Raw genomic sequence first — 27640 nt, 5'->3', positions numbered from 1 at the left:
TGTGCTGTCACAAGGAAAATCTCAAGCATTTCACAACACTTGGGCAATGCTAGGAAATGGGACCCCAGAGGAAAGAAGGACCACACTTATTTACTTAATCATTCACTCGTTCATTCAACAAATATTTATGGAGCAGCTCTTTTGTGCTAAGCATAGTTCTAGGAATCTGAGGAGGAGCAGTGAATAAGACAGAAAAAAGGTTTCGGCCATTTTATAGCTTACATTTTATTAGAGAAAATACAAAATAAGCCAGATCACATAAAGAAACTGAAATTGTAGTAGTATGTTAATTAGCTTTGTATATATGAAGGGTAATGCATTATCAAATGGATTATCAACATTATAGGCATATTCTGAGAGGCCAATATTTGCTTTTATTTGGCTAAAAATGATACATGCAACATTCCAGAACACTCTATATGAAACTGAAATGAAACATATTTTAACTATTCTCACCAGGTCATATAGCTTCATGGTTTTAGAAATCTTTTTTTTCAATAAAACTTACAGTCTTCTTTTTGTCCTAGATCAATTTTATAGTTTTTGTAGTTAAATAGTTATCAATTACCTATGTGTCTTTGAGAAGTAACTAACTTGCTATATGTAAAGCATGATTAGCTAATATGTCTATACAAACCTTTTCAATTCTGCTATATTTTTATGAAAAAAATAAAGCAGCAAAATTTCACTATAAATCCCAGATTTGGACTAATTCCCATGAAGCAAAATAGCACAATATCCTTGGGATAATATATTGGTCTTGGTAAAAGTCAGCTTCTTATTAGCTTTCTTGGTTCCTGTATAATGCAATGAGAATTCAAACGTTGGATCTAGTTATTTATCCTTATCTCTTCACCCCCGTTAACTAATTCACTGCCATTTAAATTGAACTTAGCTTGCTCCTCTCCCTGCACATGCATGACTTGACATTTACACTCATTAAATTTCATATTCCACCCCTGAACCCTTTAGCAAAGGAATTTCTACAAAACAACTAGATCTTGTGTTGTTGGGGTGTCATTAAGTTTATTTTATTTTCACCTGCAAACTTTACATTTATTTAAGCAATATATTAATACCATCTACTACAAACATTAGTCAACTGAACTTCCGTCTTCAACAGTGGGGAGATATTTGTTTTATATCCAGAGAAAAATGCATTAAAAATCCTAAGATGCAGCTAATTTTTTATATTTTAGAAATTTATATTGTTATATGCAATTCGAATTTATAAAAGGCTAGTGAGACAAAGTGAAAAAGTCATTCCTTATAAATTTAGTTAATTTTTAAAAGTAACAATACAATTTATTTCTTATGTATCAGTTTGAATACTAGCTTTAGCTAGTGAAGTATATTCTACAATGATTTTGAAAATATACTGTTGAGGCTTCTGAGTATCATCCAGTAAATACTGGGGTTATATTTTTCTTTGTGTGACATTTCGCAATGTCTAATTTTCAGATTTTTAATAAAAATCATTGAAATTAGATTTATACTTATGTTTTCCTTTTTCAGAGCAGTTGTTTGCCAGCAAAATGACTTCCAACCTAAGCAAATGTAGGTTATTATTTTTGGTGCCTTATGAAATGGGAGACTATGTTACCCAGATACCTTTTTTTTTTTTTTTTTTTTGCTTTGAGATGGAGTCTCGCTCTGTCGCCCAGGCTGGAGTGCAGTGACATGATCTCAGCTCACTGCAACCTCCGCCTTCTAGGTTCAAGCAATTCTTATGCCTCAGACTCCTGAGTAGCTGGAATTACAGGCGCGTGCCACCACGCCTGGCTAATTTTTATATTTTCAGTAGAAACGGAGTTTCACCACATTGGCCAGGCTGGTCTTGAACTCCTGACCTCAGGTGACCCACCCGCCTTTGCCCCACAAAGTGCTGGGATTAAAGGAGTGAACTGCCGCGCCCGGCCCTTATCCAGATACTTTAATTCTTTTCCTAATACATTAAAACTCAGTCCTAACCCTGTTAAGCTAATTAAAATCTTGCCCTCATTATTCCTGAAAAAAACACATATATTTATATTTGTTTAACTGACAAAGCTTCATTTTTTCTCTTGTATGAATGACCATTGCATGATTTTATTTTCAGTCGAACATTTTTTTCTTCCAAGTTTTGGACCTATATTGTGCATTTAAAATATTTTCATATCAAACTGAATATTGCATGCTATTGGTACTATACTTTCCATCAATTCCCTTCGAATACATTATATCCACTTGCCGAATTTTATTTTACAATGATCTTAACACTGAAGCAGTTTATTGCCCCTTAGAGGTTTTTCATGGAGCCATGGTTTACTAACAATTAGCTTTAAAAATCTGCCACACATAAAAATATTTATGCTTAGTTTACATACACTCCCCTGGAGATAGAGAGATAAAACTGTACGTACTCCCCCTGAGATATCTCTGCACGTCATTACATTTTAACCATCTTATGTTCCTAGTTCTTTTCTGGCCTGTTCAATAGACAAAAATATTTCCTTTTATTAAAACAATATTTTCACATGCTGATTTACCTATAGCTTTGTTTCTATTCATTCATATGCACACCCACACTCACACCTACACACTGCTAAAGACCGCCAAGAGGACAATATTTGCAGCAGGAAAGAACTGGCATAGATCATTTTTTAAAATGTCTGCAGTTCTGTCTGAAGGTAGTCATATGTTGGCTGAAGCAAATAATTTTCTAGTGGCATTATCTGAAAGTACTGGTTGATACTGGAAACAATGATTGATTTTAAAAATAGACAACCTTCAGGTATGCCATCGTTTATTAAAAACATTTGCGACACTATGTACTCTCCTACTACAGATAAACTATTTTACAGGGATTATTCCCCACGACATTTAAAATTTACAGAATAAATATATTTATTATTCAATCTGCTCTTTTCCATGTGTAGACATGAGTATGATTTTAACTCCTTTTTAAACCTTTTTGCTTTTATTAAAAATGTATTACATGCTAAATTAATAGCTAAATTCAGTATGTTAAATTTGTGGTTAATTTCAGACTCTTTATAATTTCAAACATAACTCTTCAGTCATATTTCCCCATTTGGGACGTCCTTTTTTAATAAAAACAAATGATGTGCATATGATTTTTTCTATTTGTGCTCTGATTTCTAAAAAAAATAAAAAATAAAAACAATAAAAAACTGTTGGAGGAGAAATGGAACATCAATCCAAATTCTAGCATGCTATTTTATAGGCTGCTGATTGTACGAACATAAGAAAGATAGTGTTGCATGGTGAAGAGAATCTGACACATGCATAGATTATTTGTGGTTCTGGCTCTCTCCCTCCCTGGTGATGTGATCTGAGGATAGTCTCTCAATGTTTCTCTTCTTAATTAGTCAAAAGGAGTGATACTAGGGAATACTGCATGCTAATTGTGCAATTCTTAGGTTAGAGAAAGAGCACATTGTACAAGAAAAGACAAGGAGAAAATTTGGAAAAATGTCAAACACATTTTAAAGACGCATGCATTGTTTTGAAGGTTTGACTTATTGAGCTTTGTGAAATAGCATGATGTCCAGGGAAGTGATTTCTATGTACACCTTAAGTTTGACTCACTTACCAAGATTTGAGGAACTATTTGGCAACATTTCATGAGAAGAATTTCAGGATTTTTATAACTATGCCTTTCAGACGGTCCAATTTGAGCACAGGAATATATAAAGGAATTTTATGAGCCAGCATTGATTCCTGATCTAATTATTGTTCCCTAGGACAATTTTGGGGACAGGGACCAGAGATGTTGATAGGGACATAAAACTGGAAAGGAAGGCAAGGGGTAGATTTTTGAAGAGCTTGAATTGTGTCTCAAGGGTTAAAAGTATTTATTCTGAAGACAACAGAAACCTTCCCCACCATCCACTCCAGAGACTTACTTAAACAGATGAACACTTAAAATATAAATATCTGCTAGTGATGGTGGCTTACAGAGTTAAGAGGGAAATCTTAAGGAGTTGTGAATGTCAAATCACGTTGAAAACCTGAATTAAGGCAGTCTATAAACATCAGAAAGAAATTTTAGATAAGAGACAGTCTCTAAGAGGACTCCCAGTGATCACTGCCTTATGATACTCATGCCCTTAGGTAATTCTTTCCTCTTAATTGCCTGTTAAACTTATTGCCTTGCTTTTGCAAATAGAATATGGCAGAAGTGATGGAATGACACTTCCAAGATTAAGTCACAGACTATGAATTCTGTCTTGTGTGCCCTCTCTTACTCTCTCTTGGACTCTTTCCCTGAGAGAAGGTAATTGCCATGCTGTGACCTATCCGTGCAGAGATGCTCATGCAGCAAGGGAATAAAACCTGCCAACAACCACATTCATGAGCTTGGAAGCAGATTTTCCCACCCATAATCAAACCTTCAGATGAGACCATAGCCCCAGCTGACAGTGTAAGTACAGCTTTATGAGAGACCTTAAGCCAGAGGCATCAAGCTATGACAGGCCAGAGGCATAGAGCTATGACATCAAGCTATTACCAACAAATGTGAGCTAATAGATAATTAATGCTTTAAGCCACTATGTTTTAGGGTAATTTAGTATGCAGCAACAGATAACTAATAGAGATTTAAAAATAAGAGCATAGAGATAAAAACAGTGACAGTTAATATTTCTTAATTTTTACTATGTTTCATATAACAATCCTAAGATAAATAGAAATAATAGATTAAATTTTTTTTGGAATTATATGAACCAAAGCTGCTATAAGTAATGTAGAAACTAATGATGATACAAGAGTCAATAGGAAAGAGGATAGAAAGATAAAACAGAGAAAAGAAGAAACTGGAGTAGGTAAGGAAACAATAAAAGGTATAATTATTTGAGTACAATTGGTTTATAATATTATTTTAAATGCTAGTGGAAGTAATATGGGTTTATGTTACTATTGGAAAAAAATTTAAATGTACAATATGTAAAATACATGATTATAAAAATACTTTTCTTAAATTATAAAAATACTTTTCAATTATAAAAATACTTCTTATAATTTAAGAAAACTGCAAATCAAAAGATATACTAAAAGTGTAATGCTTTATAACAAACAGGCAAAATGTAATAAACTTTTCTTTACATTTTCCTGTTTCTTCTAGCTTGAACTTTATTACCTTGACTTGAAAATAATTAACACCAGTCCATTTATTATTATTAATTATACTTTATGTTAGGGTACATGTGCACAACGTGCAGGTTTGTTATATAGTTGTATATGTGCCATGTTGGTTTGCTGCACCCATCAACTCATCATTTACATTAGGTATTTCTCCTAATGCTATCCCTTCCCCAGCCCCCCAACCTCTGACAGGCCCTGGTGTGTGATGTTCCCCACCCTATGTCCAAGCGTTCTCATTGTTTAATTCCCACCTATGAGTGAGAACATGCGGTATTTGGTTTTCTGTCCATGTGATAGTTTGCTGAGAATGACAGTTTCCAGCTGCATCCATGTCCCTGCAAAGGACATGAACTCATCCTTTTTTATGGCTGCATAGTATTTGATGGTGTGTATGTGCTACATTTTCTTTATCCAGTTATCACTGATGGACATTTGGGTTGATTCCAAGTCTTTGCTATTGTGAAGAGTGCCTCAATAAACATACGTGTGCATGTGTCTTTATAGTAGCATGATTTATAATCCTTTGGATATATACCCAGTAATGGAATCACTGGGTCAAATGATATTTCTAGTTCTAGATCCTTGAGGAATCACTGTCTTCCACAATGGTTGAACTAATTTACACTCCCACCAACAGTGTAAAAGCATTCCTATTTCTCCACATCCTCTCCAGCATCTGCTGTTTCCTGGCTTTTTAATGATTCCCATTCTAATTGGCATGAGATGGTATCTCATTGTGGTTTTGATTTGCACTTCGCTGATGACCAGTGATGATGAGCATTTTTTCATTTGTCTCTTGGCTGCATAAATGTCTTCTTTTGAGAAGTGTCTGTTCATATCCTTTGGCCACTTTTTGATGGGGTTGTTTATTTTTCTTGTGAATTTATTTGAGTTCTTTGTAGATTCTGGGTATTAGCCCTTTGTCAGAAGGGTAGATTGCAAAAATTTTCTCCCATTCTGTAGGTTGTCTGTTCACTGTGACGGTAGTTTCTTTTGCTGTGAAGAAGCTCTTTAGTTTAATTAGATCCCATTTGTCTATTTTGGCTTTTGTTGCCATTGCTTTTGGTGTTTTAAACATGAGGTTCTTGCCCATGCCTATGTCCTGAATCCAGACCATTCATTATTTTATGAGCCATGAGAGCAAAAACAAAACAAAACAAAAACAGCCAACATTTATTGAACACACTCTATGTATCAGGCTCAGCCTTACCTGTTTTAAACATCATCTTGTTAATTTCTTACTTCAAGGAGCCATGAGTTTGGTGTATTATCCCCATTGTTAAGATAGGAAAAACAAAGAGTCAGAGACTTTTAATAGTATGTCTCCCAGCTAGTTAAGTCTAATAAATACATTTGCCTGTGATTCCAAACTCTTCCAACCCATTATATCATTTCATTAGGCAACTGAGGTGATTTATCTCTAAGTTCTGTTTAGGTAGCAAAGTGCTATAAAGAGAGAGGTATTACTGTTATCACATATCTTTCCAATCTATATTTTCTGATATTGTTTAAACAATTTTTTCAGCTAACTTTTTTCTTACTGAGTCACTTTCAGAAACAAACAATGCCCCCATGCCCTGGACTTGCTTTGTGAATCATCTGGCTTTATACAGAGCAATAACATTCCTCTCAACCTGTTTAATACATTTTCCTAAGAAAGTAGCAATAACCTCAGAGAACACAGCCTGTTTCTTCATTATATGCCGCTAGGTCCAATGACTCAGATGTGGCAAACCATACATGCTGTGAGAGTCCCCGATAGTTGGACCTGTCTCCCATACTCCCACATAACAAGCGTCTGTCCTTAAATTTCAAAGTGATCATTTAAAATGCAGGGCTCACTAACACTTCCTTCTTTCTAAGTTGTACATTTTGTATTCCAGTCTCCTGGCGTGCTGACCAAACCACAAGTGATCTTCACCTTTCTACCTTCGTTAAGCTCAGGCACATTTTGGGCAATTTCTGCCTAATTGGTCTTCCTTGCCTGATTACTGTCAGCTGGTGGTGTTCCTGTGCCGAAGCTCAGTATCAAACAGCACAATATACCTTATTTTCTTACATAATCACTGTCTGCCCACCAGAATCAAGAACACAACATGCTAAATTACTATGATTGTTGGAATATCATTTGGAAAATACAGGCTTTAAAAAAAATGCTGGGTTTGGAGGACTACTACTGCCCAAATAGCATTTTTTGCTTTTTCTCTTTTTGTTTTAGCACATAACTATGCAACTGAGTGGAGGGAAGAGCAATTCCGGCTCATTGCAAGTTGTAAGAAATAATGTGAAGCCCAAAATTTGGACAGATGATAATCTGCCATTTTCTTTTTTTCCCACTAAAATATGTAAGTACAGAATAAGAATATTTTATGTAAAGTGAACTAGCATTCCATGGGGTCAGCTCAGAAGAGGTGCTCTTGCTGAAGGGGGAAAAAAAGTTTTATTTCAAAGAACAGTCTTTCTTTTATTCCTAGGATTTGGGGGCTTCCTCCTTTTGTTTCAACCTGGGTATTATAATTTTGACATTTGTTAAACCACTGAACGTTTTCTGATGTAGCCTTCCTGGCCTAGTAGGCACTTCACTCTTTGGTTATCTCTGTGCGAAAACAACAGCTCTCAGCCCTTCCTCAACAGAGAGCTGTTCCATAACCATCTATTGCCGGGTTGGTTGGGGAGGTCTGCATTAGCAACTGGAAAGTAAGAGTTTAGGAAAAGACAAAAAGACATAGGTGCGCTTGAGTCTGTAAGAAACAATGTCAACATTGTCTGATAATATAATACAGAAGAACAGTGTCTAAAATAATTTAGATTAAAAAAAAAAAAAGCAGTTCAAGCAGTGGCTCAGTCAATGGCTGCTTTAAACCTTGGCTGCTTCATCTGAAATATAGGCATAATAATTTGCTGTGTATCTTAAGGTTGTTATAAGAGTTCAATGAGATTAAATGAGGCAATATTTATAAAGTGATTAGCATAGTGCCTGATGCATAGCATATGTTCAATAAATGTAAGCTTTTCTTACTTTTATTATTTTTGTTAGTAGAAACTATTATTTTCCGGCTGGTGAAACTATTATTATCAGGTTGGCAAAAATAGCAATTACTTTCCAACCTCATTGAGGAAAGTCTATAATTATTCACTCCTTCATATCTCCACAAGAAGTCTTAAAGGTATTAATATACTTCTTAAATTTTTGCCAGATTAGAAACTTGACACTTACAAAGAATGTATACACTAGCATGGATTTTTTTTTTTAAATTATTTTACGGTGATGATAAAGACATTGTTCTTCCCCAACAAAACTTCCTCCTGAAAGCAAATGTGGGAGATCTTGTGAATAGACAGTGGGATGGAATTTGATAAAGTTTATCATATGCTACCCATTCATTTCTTTTTATTCAACTAATAATTAGGCACTGCTCTAGGTACTTAGGGGAAGATCAATGAACAAAACACACTGATTCTTGCTCTCAAGGAGCACATATCCTAGTGAAAACAGACACTAAACAGAACAAATCTACAAAGCATATGGTTTGAAAGCAATGAGTGCTATAATAATGACAACAATCATAAAAGTGGGTCAGAATCAGGAGACAGGAGTGCCAGGTGAGAGAGGGCAAGCTGTTCTTTTATATAGGGTCGTCAGGGCAGGCCTCCTTGAAAATGTGAACAAAGCTGAGGGGGAAGCAGTGTCCCAGCTTGAGAAAAGGCTCTGAGTTGGGATCATCTCTGGCACAGTTGAGGAGCAGCCAGGAGAACAACGAGCTGGAGCAGGGTGAGGGGGGTGTCATTGGAGACATGTATGGAAAGGTTAGTACCTTATAGGTCAGTGGTAGGGATTTGGCTCTCACTCTCAGTGAAAAGGACAGCTCTTAGAAATTCTTTGGCAGAACAGCGCTATTATTTGACTTTTTACAAATAGTAATAGACTGTAGGAAGGCCTTTCCACTGGGGCAATATTATGAGAAGAGGACTGTGGATTCAAATCTAAAAAAAGAGTGGTAGAAATGTAGCCAAAGATTGAAATGTGGTCCCAGAGAGAATAAGAAGATACCAATGCAGCAGCCTTGAAGATGAGGCTAAGACCTAAAGTAAATCAGTAAGAAGATAAATGGCCATACGAAGTTACACCCTGGGTCAAAATGTCCAATATCTACAGAGATTGGGTATAGGAAACGGCATTGACCACTGCAGCAAAGCAGTGTCTACCCTATTGGTGAGAGTACCATTGCTCCACTCCAGTAAGTTTCTGCCATGAAGTTTCAAGTTTCTTAGAAGAAACTGGGCATCTAAATTTTTAAATGACAATTTCACAACTTTGAAGTGCTAGCTGCAAAAACAAAAACACAACAGAATTACTATGTGGTTCAAACAAAAGCTATCTATAAATAGCAAGTGAACTAACAGTTGCTCATAGAGGCAAGTGCATAACTTTTGTTGCAGAAATGAGTAAAAAGAGAAGATCTCAGGAAGGTGTGATGTGGCTATCCTGGAGACCGATTCTTTGGTACATCATCGTAAAGAGCTCTTATCTTTGAGTAGATGTGACCAGAAGGCAATGCCCACTGCCTTTGTTACACCACTCTCTCATCATTCCTACAGTATTTTTCTAAGGACCGACTAACTCTCTTTTAAGAAAAAGAAAACAAAGTCATGGAATGATCAGTCGTTTTCTGTAAAGGTGAATTTCAGGCAGGTTGTCAGCCATTTGGAAATGCTTTTGTCCTGGATAGAATGAATAAGCAAAGTACTGTGTGTATTTCTTTGTGTGTGTTACTCATGACATAATTCTTGGTTTTTCTTTCAGCATCATTTCTTTTACAACCCTTCTTAGACTCCGACATGATAAATTTCTTTCCTTTATCCAACAGGCAATTGATATTCATTCTCTCCCCACTCTTTCTGGTCCTCTCCTTCTCCTCTCCCATTTTCTATTTCTTCATCTTTGAACTTTGATTGTTCAATATTTCCTCTGCCAGAAGATTTTTAGCTACTTGTCTCTATTTAGTGAGTTTCGACTCATCCTTCATACCTGACTATCCAAGCTGGAGTTACCGACATCCTGTGGCCACTGAACTACTTCATATATTTATCACATTGTATTGTCATTACCTGATTTCTTGTATAAATCCCCACTACTGTACAACTTTGAGAGAGTGGAAACTATATCTATTTGTTTTCACTTGTTCATCATTTTAGCCTAATCTCATGACAGTGTCTAGACCTAGAGAATGCTGAATATTCATTTATTAAATATAGAGATTATATCTAGCTGCAATTTTTAATGACTCTATTTAGATTTATGAGTCTACCCAATTAGAGAAGATATTTTAATTTGAAGCTGAACATCACTGAGTAATTTTTCTATTATATTTATTTTTGTAACTATATACAACCTTGTTTTATTATTTCAATGTGTTACTCTGTGGAGGATTTTCTTGACTATATAATTATCAATTGCTTCAATATAAAATGTCCCCACAGTGCAAACAATATGGTGGTAGAGGCTCAACAAACAACTTCAAAATAACAAAATAATTGGATTTAAAATATTGGAACTTTTAAAAACTGAGGTTGAGTTTGTTGTTTATAACTAGGTGCTTTAAATTCAGGAGCAGATTTCATATCATTATTTTTTCTTTTAAGGTTTTTTCATGGTATCTCTCTTGCTTGAGCAATCCTATTTATTAAATTTCAAAGAAACCTGAGAGATCACAGATCAGGTAGATATTTACACTCGGATCATAACATATACATCAAAAGAAAGATTGAGTGGATAACACAAAGGCCAACTGGAATATAAGCAATGTGTTGTGCACTTCAGGTTGCATTTTTATTACTTGATTTATTTTTTAAGATGGAAGGCATATTTTCAGAAATCATTCATTCTACTTCGAGGGTTTCATCCAGCAGTAGATACTACATTACATTGTATGTGTGGTATATAAATACTAAAAGCAAAAGGACAGTTATTTTACGCCTCCAGAATCAACATTTGCTTATAAGAATCGTCTCCATAATACTTCTGTAAGTAAATTTTCCCCCTTAATTAAGTTCCTAGTCTTTCAATTACAAATATGAAACAAGTTTGCTCTATTTTACCATAGCAGAAAACGAAATAAACTGAGACCTGGAAATCTGTCTATATTATATGAAAGCCCATGCTGACGTTGTCTCCTTTTAAAATCATTAAAGGAACTATAACAAATTGCATCCTTTGAAATGGAAATTACACAACTTCCAAATTCACTTCTCAGGAACTTTTTTTTTCCCCCCCCTTTGGATGATATGTTCTCAATATGATTTTTTCCAGACTACACTTTTCCTTTTCTTTTACACCTCCGGGTTTAATCCCAATCAAAGCTAGCAAGTTCCATCCCTGTGGGGCACTAAAGAGAATTGTTTCATATTGTTACTGGGAGGATTTGTGACTTTAATTATTTTTGCAATTATTTGCTACAATTCAACTGTGATTTTATTCCATAATCACAGTTTTACTTCCTGATCAATTATTTGATGCCTCTTCAAAACAACTCGGCTAATCTAACTTTGGGCCTTACACATAATGTCGTTTTATACGTGCTCATAGTTTGGTTTCTTGTTGGAATACTTCAGAAAAGCAATCAACCTTCCCATGGGGCATACACAGCTTTGCAACTTTTCTGTAACAATTTAATTAGTAAAATTATCAGAAAGATACTTCATAACATTGTGATGTTTCAGCTCATTTTATGTTTCCAACCAGCAACCCCTCTACTTCTTAACTCAAATATGAAAATCTAGATCGTGATTAAGTTATTAAGCCAGAGTTCACTTCTTTGGAGAGACCCATGAAAGTTATAGTCCTTTTGATGTTTGCCCAGTAGAGACAATTTTATTCTGAGTATTTTCTTTGTGCATTTCTATTAAAAAAGTATGTTTGTTCCCCTGCCTATTCTATTTTTTTCTACTTTATTTGTATTTCCTATCGTAATAAAACATGTAATGCACACTTTCAGGGAAGAGACATTGTTTTTAAAAAATCAAAGGAAAATAAATAAACTAATATGTATATATACTTGAGTTTTACACAAGTGCTAACTTAAGAGGTTAGCATTAAACTGACTCTCAAAACATAATTTCTCTTTTACCTCATCAATGTGACCATACAGGTTTGTTATTAGCCAAGATTTATCTTGGCATCTTGTATAAACTGATTTTTTTCAAAGGGTCACATAAAGTACCTGCTGCTAGGTATGCAAGCAAAGTCATATAATTTGGTCAGGGCCAATAAGCCGATAAAACAACAAATCTGATCACATCACTCAACTATATATCTTTAAACTTCCAGACTATCAGTCTCATGTTGATCAATGATACTGTTGTGCATAAGTTGGGAAAAGTATGAAGCTTATAGCCTAGGAACATTTGAGTTTCCAGAGTGTTTTGTTTCCTGTGACTGCAGTAACAAATTACCACAAACTTAGTAGCTTAAAACAACAGAAATTCATTATCCTATCGGTATGGATGTCAGAAATCCCAAAAGGGTCCTTCTGGGCCAAAATCAAAGTATGAGTAAGGCTGCATTCCCTTCTGGAGGTTCTAACAAGGAATGTCTTTTCTTGTTATTTTCAGCTACTAGGGGCCACCACGTTGGCTTGGAACTCCTTTCCTTCATCTTCAAAGCCAGCAATGGCCAGTTGAGTCTTTTTCACATCACATCTCTCTGACACTGACTCTCCTCCCTTCCTCCCTTCTCCACATTTAAAGACTCTTCTGACTATATGGGGTCCACCTGGATAATTCAGTTTAATCTCCCTTTTTAAAATTCAGATGATTAGAAACCTTAATTTAATCTGCTTCCTTAATCCTCCTTCGCCATGTAATGGTGACATATTCACAGGTTCTGGGGTTAGGAGGTGACATGTTGGGGGGATATCCTTCTGCCTGTCATACTGAGCAATACTTGTAAGCCTTAAATAGAAGCTTTATAGGCTTCAAAGCATATCTATTCAAAGTCTGGGTGTACGTTTAACACTGGAACATTTTTTGAGGCCTTCTGCAAGTTGCTTCTAGTGCATGTTTTTATTTCCTCATTACATACTAGATAAAAGCAAAATAAATACTTTGGACTTTTCATACCCTATATTATTTCATCACCAATTTAAAAAACAATTTCGTGTTTATACTTTGAAAAAGTCTTGCCTAAATCCAACCAAACATTACATTTGGAAGCTGTTTCCTATTAACTTTATCATATTGCATGTGGAAACTTGTTTTAATCAGAATAAAAAACAAATGCATATATATATATATATATACACACACACACACACACATATATATATATATGAAAATCAGAGCAATGGTGAAAGTAAAGTAGAAAAGAATATGCTACATTATATGACAAATAAGTCTGTCAATTTGCCTATCTTTGTTACATGTCATTTCTGATCCAGCCATATACTTTTTCATCAATTACTGCTTCAATAAAATAAGCAACCATCTGTCTATTTAGTCATTCATTTATTTACTCACTTACCATATATTTACTGAATGCCTACCATTTCTTAGGCTCCACCTTAGAATATCAAAGAAAAAGCATTAGAAACAATTTTTGACATGTCTCTGGCAGCATGAAACCTCAAGCAACTTCTCCCCTGCTATCCTACTTTGGTAGAGTAAGTTATTTGATCACCAAACTCATGTCCTCATCCTAGCATATGACTAGCCTATATTCCAGTCTTTGCAGGCCAGTAACACTGTATGACTCTATACTGGTCAATGAAATGAATTCTATATACCCTTTCTATGAGCCATCTTTTTAATATTTCTTTTTCTCTTTTCCCTCTTCAACTGGAAGGAATAGAGACTAACCCACAAAGTGACATTCGTAGTTACATTTAAGAGTAGAGCCCTAATATGGAAAAATCCTGGGCTGCTCTTTCACTAATTGGAGGACAGTGGCTCAGTAGGGCCTCCTAACCAGCAATTATATCAATATACTGTTATTTGAAACATAAGTAAATGTTACTGTATTAAGCCTTTGAGATTTTGGGATTCATAGTCAGTAGTGTAATTGAAGAAATGTCAAACACAACAATGTGAACGAAAGAATTACTTTTAAACTCGATGTTCAGGTTAATTAAAAAATAATTATGGCCTGTGGAAGATAGAAGCATAAAAAACATAAGGGCTACACAAGACAAGATTTGCATAGACGTAATTTAGGGTGAACTACAGCAGCAACTATAGAGAGAAAAGTGAAGAGATTCCAAAATCTCTACCAGTAGATTTCAAAACTGCAGGACAAAAAGCATCTTCTGGATGGAAGGGGCTTGTTCTGAAGGTAAAATCCCCAAAGACCTTGCATCAAAACAAAAGCCGTGAGAACTGGAGTGATTGGCATTGCAGTCCACGGAATATAAGCCACATAGGCAACTCTAACAAAGGTGCTTAAAGAACTGATCTAAAAACAAAACAAAACCAAAAAAACCCACCACACTCACAGTGGGTGGGGACAGTTTCTGTAAAAAGCTGGGCCAGGAAAATCTAACAAATCCCAAGAAGTAATAAAAAGAGAGCTAACACAGAATACACACAAAGACATAAAAACAAAAGGCGGGAAAGCAAGAAAAGTGGGCAGAGTTTTGGAAAGAAAAGTGCTGTCACAGAACAGATGACAATTCTGTCCAAACATTTCTCTGAGAATTGGGAGAATGGGTATGAGGCACTTGTTTCTGTGAAGGAAAATCACACAGCAGATATACAGGAGGAAACAGATACAAAATAAATAAATAAATAAAAATGGAACTGGCAGAACCCAGGGAAGAAATGGAGAGAGATGTAACAAAATGCAGACACCGCGAAAAATTCAGTAAGGGATGCAGTGGATGGGAATTACCAGAGCAATCAAATGAGTACATTTAAAAAAACTAAAAGCAGAGTGAAAGAAAGATCATTATAAATATCAGGCAAAGGAGTTTTCTGATGTTCTTAACTGGCTCCTCAATAAAAGTAAACCAAATATTTGAACAGGAAAGAAAAAAAAAAAAACCATTAAGATATAGTTCAAAGGCATATTGCTGAATAAATCAATACCCGAATCTAGCTAGTTAAAAGGCACACCAAACACAAGGAAAAGTTGACCCAGAGTAGTCAACATGGGAGATATTCTACTAAGATACTGGATCTTAATGATAAATAGCAAATAGATCCACAAAAAGACAAAATCTTTCATTAAGACTTTAGACTGGCATCAAATTTTCTATAGCAACATTCAAAAACAGGGGACCATAGAAAATAATAAATAAAATGGAAGGAAATAGAGTAACAACTATTATTATTTAAAGACTAAAAGAGGAGATCTAAAGATGATTTATTCAACCATGGTGTTCCCCTTGTAAATAGTCTATAGAAAAGTAATTTTAAATATAGAGGACTTCAGCATGTTTCTTATGAGTCCTTATTTAGAAAAACAAAGGTAACTATTAGATGAACTCTAGCCAAACAAGAGATTATTGGAGAAATTCCAGCAAAAAGGGTTAGTGGTTTTGATTATTTTAACTTCAGAATTAAGCTTACAATAGATGTATGGATGATCATGACAGATTAGAATTTAAGGTATATGCCCATGACTAACGATGACAAAAAAAAGAGAGTGAATAAGAGAAAGACCATGAACAATTTGAGCAGGAAGAAAGATTGGGTCCACAGGAACTGCTGGTGTTTTTTGCTGTAAGTAATACTAATCCACCTTGATTCAGAAATCTTTTTTGTTTTTAGGATAATATGAATATAGCTATTATAAACTTTAGAGTCTAAGTTACCAATTATAAAACAAAGATTTTCATATCGCATTAACAAAACAAAATCCAACTCTATACCATGTGCAATAGACACGCCTGAACAAAGTACTTCGGGGAGTATGAAATTAAAAGGATGTGCAGAATTATAACAGGAAAACAAAGTAAGAAGAAAACATGGATTGCACTGTCAGTATCAAAACAATATTTATAAATGAAGTAATATTATATAAAACAAGCAAGGGTGCTTTATAATGCTAAAATGTGTAACTTACATCAACTTTAACACTCACACATCATAATTACAGAAAATGTAAAAAGGAATAGAAATGCACTAGTAGTAGGGCATGGTAATACAGGATAATAATGAATTCCTACAGTAGTGCTCATGGAACATTCACCAAAGAAATCACCATATATTTGGAGAGAAAACTTTAATTAGTGCTGAAACAGAAAAAGCATGAAAAATTTTGTCTGTTTTCAATGTAATAAACTAGAATTTCAATAACAAAGATAGAAACAAAAAATCATTATTAATAAACAAGGATCCTTTTTAAAACATGCATATCAATAAGAAAAATCAGAATTGCTAGAGAACAATGATAATGTAAATATTACTTATGTATAAAAGTGCTATGAGGAAAACTCATTGCCTTATATAATTATAAAAATTTTAATCGGGAGGCTAAGGCAGGCGGATCACTAAAGGTCAAGACTTCAAAAAGATGAAACCCTGTCTCTACTAAAAACACAAAAAATAGGCCAGGCGCAGTGGCTGACGCCTGTAATCCTAGCGCTTTGGGAGGCCGAGGCAGGTAGATCACCTGAGGTCAAAAGTTCGAGACCGGCTCTGGCCAACATGGGGAAACCCTGTTTCTACTAAAAATTCAAAAAGCAATTAGCCAGATGTGGTGGCACGTGCCTGTAATCCCAGCTACTCAGGAGGCTGAGGCAGGAGAATCACTTGAACCTGGAAGGTAGAGGTTGCAGTGAGCCAAGATTGTGCCACTTCACTCCGGTCTGGGCAAAAGAGCGAAACTCTGTCTAAAAATAATAATAAAAAAAAATAGCCAGGTGTGGTGGGGCATGCCTGGATCCCAGCTACCTGGGAAGCTGATGCAGGAGAATTGTTTGAACCTGGGAGGTAGAAGTTGCCATGAGCTGAGGTCGCGCCACTGCACTCCAGCCAGGGCAACAGAGTGACACTCCATCTCAAAAAAAGAAAAAAAAATTTTAAAAGATACAAATGAATCAACCAGGTATCAGGCTCAAACGTCATTAAAAAATAGCCATGTAAACCAAAATTAAAAAACTAATACATTACAGAAGGAGAAAAAAGACACAAATATGTAAACCCTGTTGATTAGGAGGAAATATAGAATAGCTAAGCTTATAAGGGGTAATATAATATTATTATTATTATAATTTTATGTAATTATAAGAAATAACAAAAAGAAAAGCATAAAATTTAAAAAGGGAAAGAACTTAGGAAGAAGCAATCAGAGAGACAGCCTGTTAAAAGAATCACAAGTAAATACTCTGAAGCTTTTGGAAAAATGCGCATTATTTCCTATGAAATTAAAGTTACCAGGATAGATTTCAAAGGAGAAAGAAAAACAAACAAAAAAAAAGTACACAGAAAAATGTCCATTGAAAGAGTGGCATTTGCCAACGAGTTTTTAAGGGAAATTCTACCCAGCAATTAAATAGCAGGTAATTGCAATTAAGTTTTAGAGTATTAAGAAAAGGACAACATTCAAACTCTTTGTACTAAATGAATATGCTGCTCCAAAGTATTAAACACAAAAAGTGAAAATTAGATGCTAATCTCAGTTATGCATAGCAATGCAAAATTTACAAATAAATTTCTCCAACAGGGAATTCAGGAACATATTAAGGGAACCATATCATAAAAAAGTGAGTTTTATTGTAGGAATTCAAAGAAAGTTCAATATTATTAAATACACTAATCACTTTCATATTACTATGTCTTAGGAGGGAAAAAAGGCATTTCATTATATCCATATAAACTGAAAGGTATGGATGATATTTTAAAATGATTCTAAAAATATTCAGTAAAACAAGATTGATCTATACTTACATAATACAAAAATGTCATCTGTCTCAGCCCAAAGCTAGAGCTGTTATTTTTCAAAAGAAAACTCTAGAAGCAGTCAAGAGAAGACTTCAAAACATGGTATCACTGTTACTTTATAATATCCTAGAGATGTTAGATGAGATGATTATATAAGATTAAGCCACAGAAGCATAAAAAAAGAAAGAAGTAGATACAACTCTCAGTGTTTATAGAAAACATGATGGAATACCTAAAAATCCCAGGACTCAACTGAAAAAAATGCCACAAACAAGGGAATGCCATATTCGTTATTAAAAATAACACCAATCAATCAACATCTTCAGGCAAATTAACCACATCAGAGAAGGTAAAAAAATAATATCAACAACCACAAGATAAATGATTTAGAGAAAAAAAGTTACAAAAACCAGAGAGAAATGCACAAGAATAACTGGAAATAATGATACACAGCCTATTTGAAGTACATTTTAAAGCACTTCTGGAGGTTATAAAGAAAAGAAGAAATAAAGACACACTGGGTTCTCACTAGCAAAGTACAGCACATAAACATGCGGATACGCCATATGTTGTTTTATTAATTCAACTTGATCTCAATAAAGATATCAAAATATTTTAAAAAATGAAACAAGATGATTTTAAGTATAAACAAATAAATTAATAACTATAGCCAGTAAACTTTAAAAAATGAAATGAGAGGAAACAGACACTCTTTGATAACGCCTTAATAATTAACTTAGTATATTACTGGATCATAGATAAATTAAATATAAAAGAAAATCCAAAAATAAGAACAAATTAACATAGTAAAAAAAGAGTAACTCAGTGAATAAAAGATAGATTACTAATAAATGTTGTTATCACAATGAAGTAAAAATACACTAATTTTCTCTCTCTATATTTATATTTATATTTATATTTTTGGGAGTCTCCCTGTGTCGCCCAGGCTGGAGTGCAGTGTCATGATCTCGGCTCACTGCAACCTCTGTCTTCTGGATTCAGGGGATTTTCCTGCCTAGGCCTCACGAGTAGCTGGGATTACAGGCACGCACAACCATGACCAGCTAATTTTTGTATTCTTAGTAGAGACAGGGTTTCACCATGTTACCCAGGCTGTTCTCAAACTCCTGAGCTCAGGCTATCTGCTCACCTCTGCCTCCCAAAGTGCTAGGATTACAGGCAGGAGCCATCACACCCGGCCTATACTCTAATTTTAAAGATAAAGTAATCCCAGCACTTTGGGAGGCCAAGGCGGGCAGAAGACTTGAGGTCAGGATTTTGAGACCAGCCTGGCCAACATGGTGAAACCCCGTCTCTACTAAAAATAAAAATAAATAGAAAAAAAAAATCAGCCAGGCATGGTGACAGGGGCCTATAGTCCTAGCTCCTTGGGAGGCTGAGGCAGGAGTATTGCTTGAATCCAGGAGGGAGAGGTTGCAGTGATCCGAGATCGCACCACTGCACTCCAGCCTGGGTGACAGAGCGAGACTCTGTCTCAAAAAAAAACAAAAGATAAATGAAAATCTGAGGAAAATATATTGCAACCCATAACACAGACAGATAATACCCATAATACATAACTCTATGTCTAGAAAATTGATGAGCTGAGCATTAATAACCCAATACAGAAATGGAGGCGTAATGTGAACCCTCAATTTGCAGAAGAGTAAAAAGGTATCAAATATATGTAAAGATGATCAACCTTAATATTAAACATATAAATAATATAAATGAAAATACAAATAAAATTTTTTTTTTTGCTTATCATACTAGCTAAAAATATATGTTCAATATCAAATTATGCTGGGAAGGCTGTAGGGGAAACAGGCACTTTAACATACAGCAAGTAGGAGAGTGAGTCAATTCAATCTCTGTATAATGCAATTTGGCAGCAGCTATTGGTATTATAAATACAAGTAACAGTTGACCCAACAATGCTATTATGAACATATTCTTAATCAGACATGACCCTGAATTGTATTGAGTTTGAATTCTAGAGTCTATATAAACAAAAAGGTAAACAAAATTAAGGCCAAAGCTTTTAAAATTACATGTAAATTCCAGACACATTTTTAAGTGGAGTTATATGTACACATGTGTCAAATGACCTGTGTACATGGCTATTTGAGTAATATTTTTAATAACAAGAGATTGAAAACAAATAATATCCATCAATGGAATCTATATATTATCAGTATATATAAGAAAAAAACAAAAAAGCAAAGTAAAGAATATTGTGTGTGGCTTCCTATCTTTTGAGTAGAAAAGAAGACAAAATGAAGAATCCATATTGATAATTGTTTGTGTAGCCTAACGATTCTCAGAAAGGATATAAAATAAATAAAGAGTGGCTCTCAATTGGCTGAGGAAATTGGATAGATGGGAAACAAGAATGGGGGGGAAATGTTTTCATTTTTTCATTAGATACCTTGCATAATTGTTTCCTTTTGACTGCAATGAATGCCATTTTTATCCAAGAATTAAATGAGAACAAATAAAATAAAGAACAATGCTAAATGTTCTTCATTCCACCATTCATCTAATACTAAATTTTTCTGGAGAGTCTACTTACCTGAATCAAAGAATTAGAAGATGCTTTTAACACCTAGAGTTAAGGTTCTAAACCCAGAACCAAATGCTAGTTTAAAAAGTAATCAGTCAATTCAGATTTGGCTATTCCAGATGTAGATAAACCTGACTTGGTAATTCACATAGGATAATACTGTTAAAATGCTTCATTTTTTTCTCTTTAGGAAGATTAACGTATTTTTACTTTTTTTGCATCCTGGAGGAAAACATCTCTCTCTACATTGAAAGGACAAAAGAATTAGAATCCTAGTCCAAACTTCATTTTGAGGTTATGTTTGTTCAGCTTGACAATAAGAGAACAGTTTTCTTCTTCTTTGTCATCATCAATCTTGTCTGCGAAATATTGTATTTTAAGAACATGAAGGCAAGCTACACAGGAAGAGAACTGTAATGTAAGTCAACCTGCCATTCAATGTACTAATCCTCTAAACATCTCAACTGTCAAACCACAGATATCTGAGTGCTTGTGTGCAGCAGATAAAGAAAATCACTGGACAACAAAAAATGTTTAAAGGAAAACTAGATGCACATGTCTTGATATGGTTTTCCATCCCAAATACTAAAATAAATGATACAGTGACATTTTAACCTTATGCAGCAGGAGTGTATAATACAAACATTATATTCCAGTCTATTAAGTACTTCATTTATATGACAGAATTTAAACCTCATAGTACCCATGTCATGTGAGATGGGCATTGTTATCTGCATTTTACAGTTGGGAAAACAGAGTCTCAAAGAGGATGAGGAACTAGATCAAGGTCAAAGGGATTTGAGCTGAGACTCAAATACAGGCTTTTGATTTTAAACTTCACAATCCAATTACTTTGCTCTCTTATGAATTCATATGGTTTAGATATGTGTGCCCGCCCAAATCGCATGTTGAATTGTAATCCCCAATGTTGGAGGGGCCTGGTGGGAGGTGATTAGATAATGTTGGGGACTTTCCCCTTGCTGTTCTGATAAGTGAGTTCTCATGAGATCTGTGTAGTACCTTTTCCTTCTCTGTCTTTCCCCTTCTCTGGGCATGTAAGATGTGCCTGATTCCCCTTCATATTCTGCCATGATTGTATGTTTCCTAAGACCTCCCCAGTCATGCATCCTGTATAGCTTGCAAAACTGTGAGTCAATTAAACCTCTTTTCTTTATAAATTACCAAGTCTCAGATAATTCTTTATAACAATGTGAGAACAGACTAAATATACACATGATATCACATAAACATTGCTTTTATTCTTACTCTCTAATTCACAAAACACGATCTTAGGCACTTAAGTAGATTGATGATGTGGAAGAGTTCCATGGAAATAGCAATGCTTGATACTTGGGGATATAAAATTCCAATTACAATTAGTTGTGTCATATTTTACATTTATAGGTTATCTAAATTAATTTAAAATTTGAAAAGACAAAAAGTAAGCTAACACTACATTTCTTGCTTATCTTTTCGTTTGATACATGGAACCTATTTACCCATGGTTCAAGAGAAATAAAATTATTTTAAACGATCTAGAAATAACTCAAATTGCTCTGAGGATAATTACTGAAACCAAGTAATACAGATCATCATTTTGGATAATTGTTCATCCAAACTATCTCTGCTTTTAGGAGTTCATATTGACTATAGATGCTTTTTCTACATAAAAATGATATTTTGGAGAAAAATGTCGCAAAAATATCAGACAAAAAACTCTTAGTCTGTATTTTGTTAGAAAGCACAAGGATGTTTTCCTGTCTCTTACTTTCAATATTATTTAAAATGTGAATCCGAAAAAGTAAATGTCATTAATTAGGTTTTAGGCATAGAGAGCTACGTAAGAATTCTTCTAGTATCGTTTTATGAGAAAAAAATACCTCTACATCTTTCCCCCACCAGAATGAATCATCTCTTTGTTCTAGATCTGATATCACCCTGGATTGTATGCATTAACTGAATTCTATGGCCGAGGTAAAAAAAAAAAAAATCAAATAAACACAATTATGGTCAATGGCTTTCAAAATTACACACAGTAATGTCCAGAGACATTTTCGTGGCCTACAAGACCCTGCATTATCTCACTCTCTTCTTCTGCTCTGCCTTTACCTGGGAGCTCTCTTCCCATCTTTATTACAGCTGTAGGGCACCATGTGGAGCCTCATGGACCTCAATATGGAAACCCCATTCTTGTCAAATGCCACATTACATACTTGCTACAGTTCCTTCTTGGAAGACTGGTTCTCAAAATCTCCCTGGGTTGATTCCAGATCGTTTCAACCACGTCTCCACAAAAAATTTATTTCTCCAGAGATACCAAACTGACAACCAATTTATAAATCACCAACAACTGAACCCATTCTCTATTACACTACTTTGTTTTAATGTCTTCATCACTTATCCATGAAATGTTATTGTTGAAAGAATTACTTCTGTAATACTTTCTTCATTAAAATATAAATGTTGTACATTATATACCACTGTTGCCCCAGCACTTAAAAGAGATGTTGATATACAATAGACGTACATTAGCTTATACGTTGCAATGACATGTTGTTAAAGTTTCACTGGTTAAAGATGGACTATTGAAAAGAAAACTCAGAAGGAAATAAAAGTGGCCTGATAAATTACATAGATTTTATTACACACAGACACACAGAGGATTGAAGAAAGGAAATGCATTTAACAAGTCCGCTGTTATCATTCCTTTCCTATCACCCTTCTCCTAGAGTTTTCAAAATCAAGTAGCAGAAAAAACAGTATCTTATGGCACTGTGATGTCCCTATTATTTCTGTGTTTAGCAAGCTATATAACTATGGGTCATAAAACACTTGCCAATCTGAGTGTCATTATTTATAAACAAGTCTGAAAGTCTTTTACAACTCTAAATGCCATGATTTTATAAAAACAGGAAAATCATTTTATAGTATTTAAATATGTTGGTGAAAATATAAATTTCTACAAACAGTTTTTAGAGAAGAAAATAGGTTGGCATATTTGGGATAAAAAGCTAAGACTGCAGTATGTATTTAAGTTGAATTTCTGTTAAAAAAAACTTGCAACTTCAAAGCTGGCATAGTCTATTTTTTGCACATGCACTCAAAACCCCTAGAGCAATAGACATGTTTTTAATGACTCAAAAAGTAGAAACTGCCAATTTATTTTTCCTCAAATAATTAAATCTTTAATTAATTTCACATATAGTTAGTAATAAGCATCATCCTAGTTTTGAACTTTCAAGTATTCCTCAGTTTGCTTTTAGCATGCTTCTGTGCTTACTGGAGCTACTTAAGTCTCATGATCAGTTTGAGAATAGCTCTCAAACTTTCACTTCTTAAAAAAATAAAACACATTCCAAATTATGTGGGGAACTGTTGAGTCAAGAGACACAAATTATATGAAACCATAAAGTGGCATAATTGAGCAAAGCAATTTTGGTGAGAAACTAAAAAGGAGGGGGAAATCATGTAAATGTGATTATTTCTAATTAGAAACAATGAGTAACCAAATCAAATTATACAATGAGGATTTGATTTAGATCCCTGGAGGAAAGCCACACAAGCATTTGCATTCATCTCGAGCTTTTACATTCCCCTATTACTTCTCAATGCTTTCTTAGACCCTTAATTGTAAGTAAGATGGTTGTTAGCACAGATCTTTAGCTAGCTCTCTGTATGTACGCTTATATTCCAGTTAAGATTTATGTTCTCTCAATCTTATTCACCAAAAATGTCCTGGGTCCTTATTGCTTGCAAAGACACCATACTACGTGCCATAAGGTGACATCAAAAAGGCACACACCTTTGCTAAATTCATTGCTTAGTGTTCTTGAACAAACCAGAAAAACTGATATTTACTGGGAGATCTAGAAATTGCTTCTAGATTTGTGATAGCCAGCTACATAACCTCAGCTAAATAATTTAACTGCTAATGTCTTTGTTTCCTTATCAAGAGAAGTGTGTGAAGGGGGCGGGCTGGTGGGGGTGCTGGTGAAGGTTAGCCAAATTTAAGCAAACTATATTGAGAAATTTCTTCTGCCAGGTGCTTAGGGGAGAGCCTGACTTTGTACTTAGTAAAACTAGCCCAATTGTCCCACAGAACTGATGTTTAAATAAATATAGAAATTGATCTTCCCAGTCTTAAAACTTGAGGAAGTTACATTTGTCTTATCTGAGTTCCTTTCTTAGGAAACCAACCATTATGCCTCCCAAATACTATCAAGGAACTGAAATTCACCAGATCGTTGCATCTGGATAATGAGATGCCAGACCCCTGGCCCATCATGATTGTGTAACTGACCACATGCTTCCTGTTGATCAACTTCTCTTCCTTACTGCCCCCAACCCCCAATTCCTGTTTTCTCACACATGGCTACATTTCTCCTTGCTATATAAACCTGTAATTTTAGTAGGTCAGGGAGATGAATTTGAGATTGATCTTCCATCTCCTCAGCTGTAGCAGTGAAGTAAAGCCTTCTTCCCTGGAAATACTTGTCTCAGTGATTGGCTTTCTGTGCAGCAAATAGCAGGACCTAGACCAAACCCCCAGCATTTTGGTAACATTAGGACCTCAGCAAAGTAGGCGTATAATAGAATAAAATAGTAGACTTCAATGAACTTACCTAGAATTTTACAATTAAAAAAAAACTCTAAGGAGGTTATTTTAAATTTAGCACACATCTAAGTTGTGTGTTAATCTTTAGTGTTTTCGAATCTGATTTGACAAATGGTCCTATCATTTTCTTTTCTTTTCCTTTTTTTTTTTTTTTTGAGATGGAGTCTCACTCTGTTGCCCAGGCTGGAGTGCAGTAGCATGATCTCGGCTCACTGCAGCCTCCGCCTCCTGGGTTCAATTTATTCTCCTGCCTCAGCCTCCTGATTATTTGGAACTATAGGCGTGTGCCACCACGCCTGGCTAATTTTTTGTAGTTTTAGTAAAGATGGGGTTTCACTATGTTGATCAGGCAGGTCTCGAACTCCTGACCTCATGATCCGACCACCTCAGCCTCCCAAAGTGCTGGGATTACAGGCATGAACCACCATGCCTGGCCCTCAATCCCTTTTTTTAAGACTAGCCTCTTTGCTGTTGTTTGAACACAACATGCACTCTCCCTGGTTTCTCGGTCTCTGTATTCATTGTTACCTCCAGCTGAAATATTCGTACTTCCAGGGAGGTCATACCAAACCACCCTAATCATTCTCTATTTTCTTATTGTGCCTTATTTTCTTTTCACATAAAATCATCTTTTTTTTTTTGCCATTTTACTACATATGTTTTCACTTATTTATTGTCTGTGTGTCCAACTGTTATGTAAGCTCTATGATAGTAGATGCAGTGTCTGTTTTATTCATTGCTATATTTTCAGTCCCTAGAACAGTACCCCACTCTTAGAATGAACACAATAAATGTTTGTTGGTTGAGCAAATGGAGGAATGGAACTTAATATGCTCAATTCTTTGGGCCTTTTAAGCTAACATTGCATACAAAGAAAACAGAGGCATAGTCCCTGCCCTAATAATACAGAGCATTGTGATCATACCTCATTATACCTAATCATATATAATGTCAGGAGACTCCAATAAATGCCATGGTACCCATTATTAGATATGATGCCAGTATACTCAGATAAGTGATCTAACACCCATTAGAGCATAGCTTCAGATCAAATGACCACCTGTAGGAGAAGAGACCAACTGTGAAGACCTAGCTCTTTGAATTGTTTTCTAAGTAGTATGTAGTGAATAGAAGCAAAGATTGAAAGACATGACGATTAAATGAGCTTCAAGAGACCTCTGAGCGCCAACATTGTAATTCTGAGTTTCATTACATCAGCTTTTTCATAAACTAAATGATCATGTTCTTGATACTGAAGTTGTAATTTACTGGATGTATGCTAACATTATATCAGACTAGCATTTCTCAGTGGCAAATAATATTCTAGAATTCTTAATTGAACAAACGTTTCTTGATTAGCTTAAACAATGCTTTACACTGAAAGATCTTTTGAAAAGTCAGAATGCCCTGTAGCCGATGAACCTTCTGAGTGATTTTGCAGCAAGGACATACTTTTAATGCTTCAACGATCCAATGTATTTCCTTAGCACATTAATTTTTATCTCCCCAAACAATATTTGCTTGACTTCAGTTTAGGATGCACTGCTCTAGACAGTATTCTCCTTGAAGGCAGGAAACTATTTCTTATTTATTGCTTTAGAGCCCACACCTAGCCCAGTGTAGGGGGTACCTATTTTAAAAAGTCAAAGAGACGAATATTGAAAGAGTTAATAAATTGCATTCTCTTTTCCTAGAACCAGGGGCACATATAAGGGCACAAGAAAATAACATGTGAATACTAATATGCTATAGGCTTGCTTCAGGGGAAATCTCTCAGCCATTTTTCTAAGCCCTGGAACTGGTATGCCTGGACTGAAAGGAAAACATTTCTGTGCCTAGTAGAAGGCAACCTCTTCAATAGGAGAGGAAGACAGATTTTTAATACAGGCAATTACTTCCATAAAATTACTTAATGATAGCATAGTTTGTCTAGATTAGGTTGGTATGATACATCTGCTAAGGCATCTGAAGCATCTACTGAATTATATTAGTTCTGTAAGAGGATGCAGTGTTTATGACTCATGCATAATATCCAGGCTCCCATATTTTATAAGATTATTCTAAATTGGGTAAGATTTCACCCATAAGGCCAGAAAAATTATGTTGTGATTACCTTTTCCTTCTAGTTTTCTATTCATTAAAAAAAAAAAAAAGTTGATGAATTTATCGCCAGTTACATATTAATTATAAAAACCCAGCAGACTGTGTTATTTTAATATTATTTAAAAGAGCTTGAGAAATAAGCAGTAGGTAGAGTCCTTAATCTGAGCCAAAGGACAAGATTTATAATAGTTATAATAATAACAGCAATGACAGCAGCTGCCATTTATTAAGCATCTACTGTGTGCTAGGAACCAACTTAGTTTATTTATATATGTTATTAATTACTTAATTTAAAGCAAAGACAATCCCATCTCTTTCTACAGAAGAGAAAAACTACC

This window comes from Theropithecus gelada, chromosome 6, assembly GCF_003255815.1.
Source record: "Theropithecus gelada isolate Dixy chromosome 6, Tgel_1.0, whole genome shotgun sequence".
NCBI lineage: Eukaryota > Metazoa > Chordata > Mammalia > Primates > Cercopithecidae > Theropithecus > Theropithecus gelada.
This window is presented reverse-complemented; position numbering follows the sequence as displayed.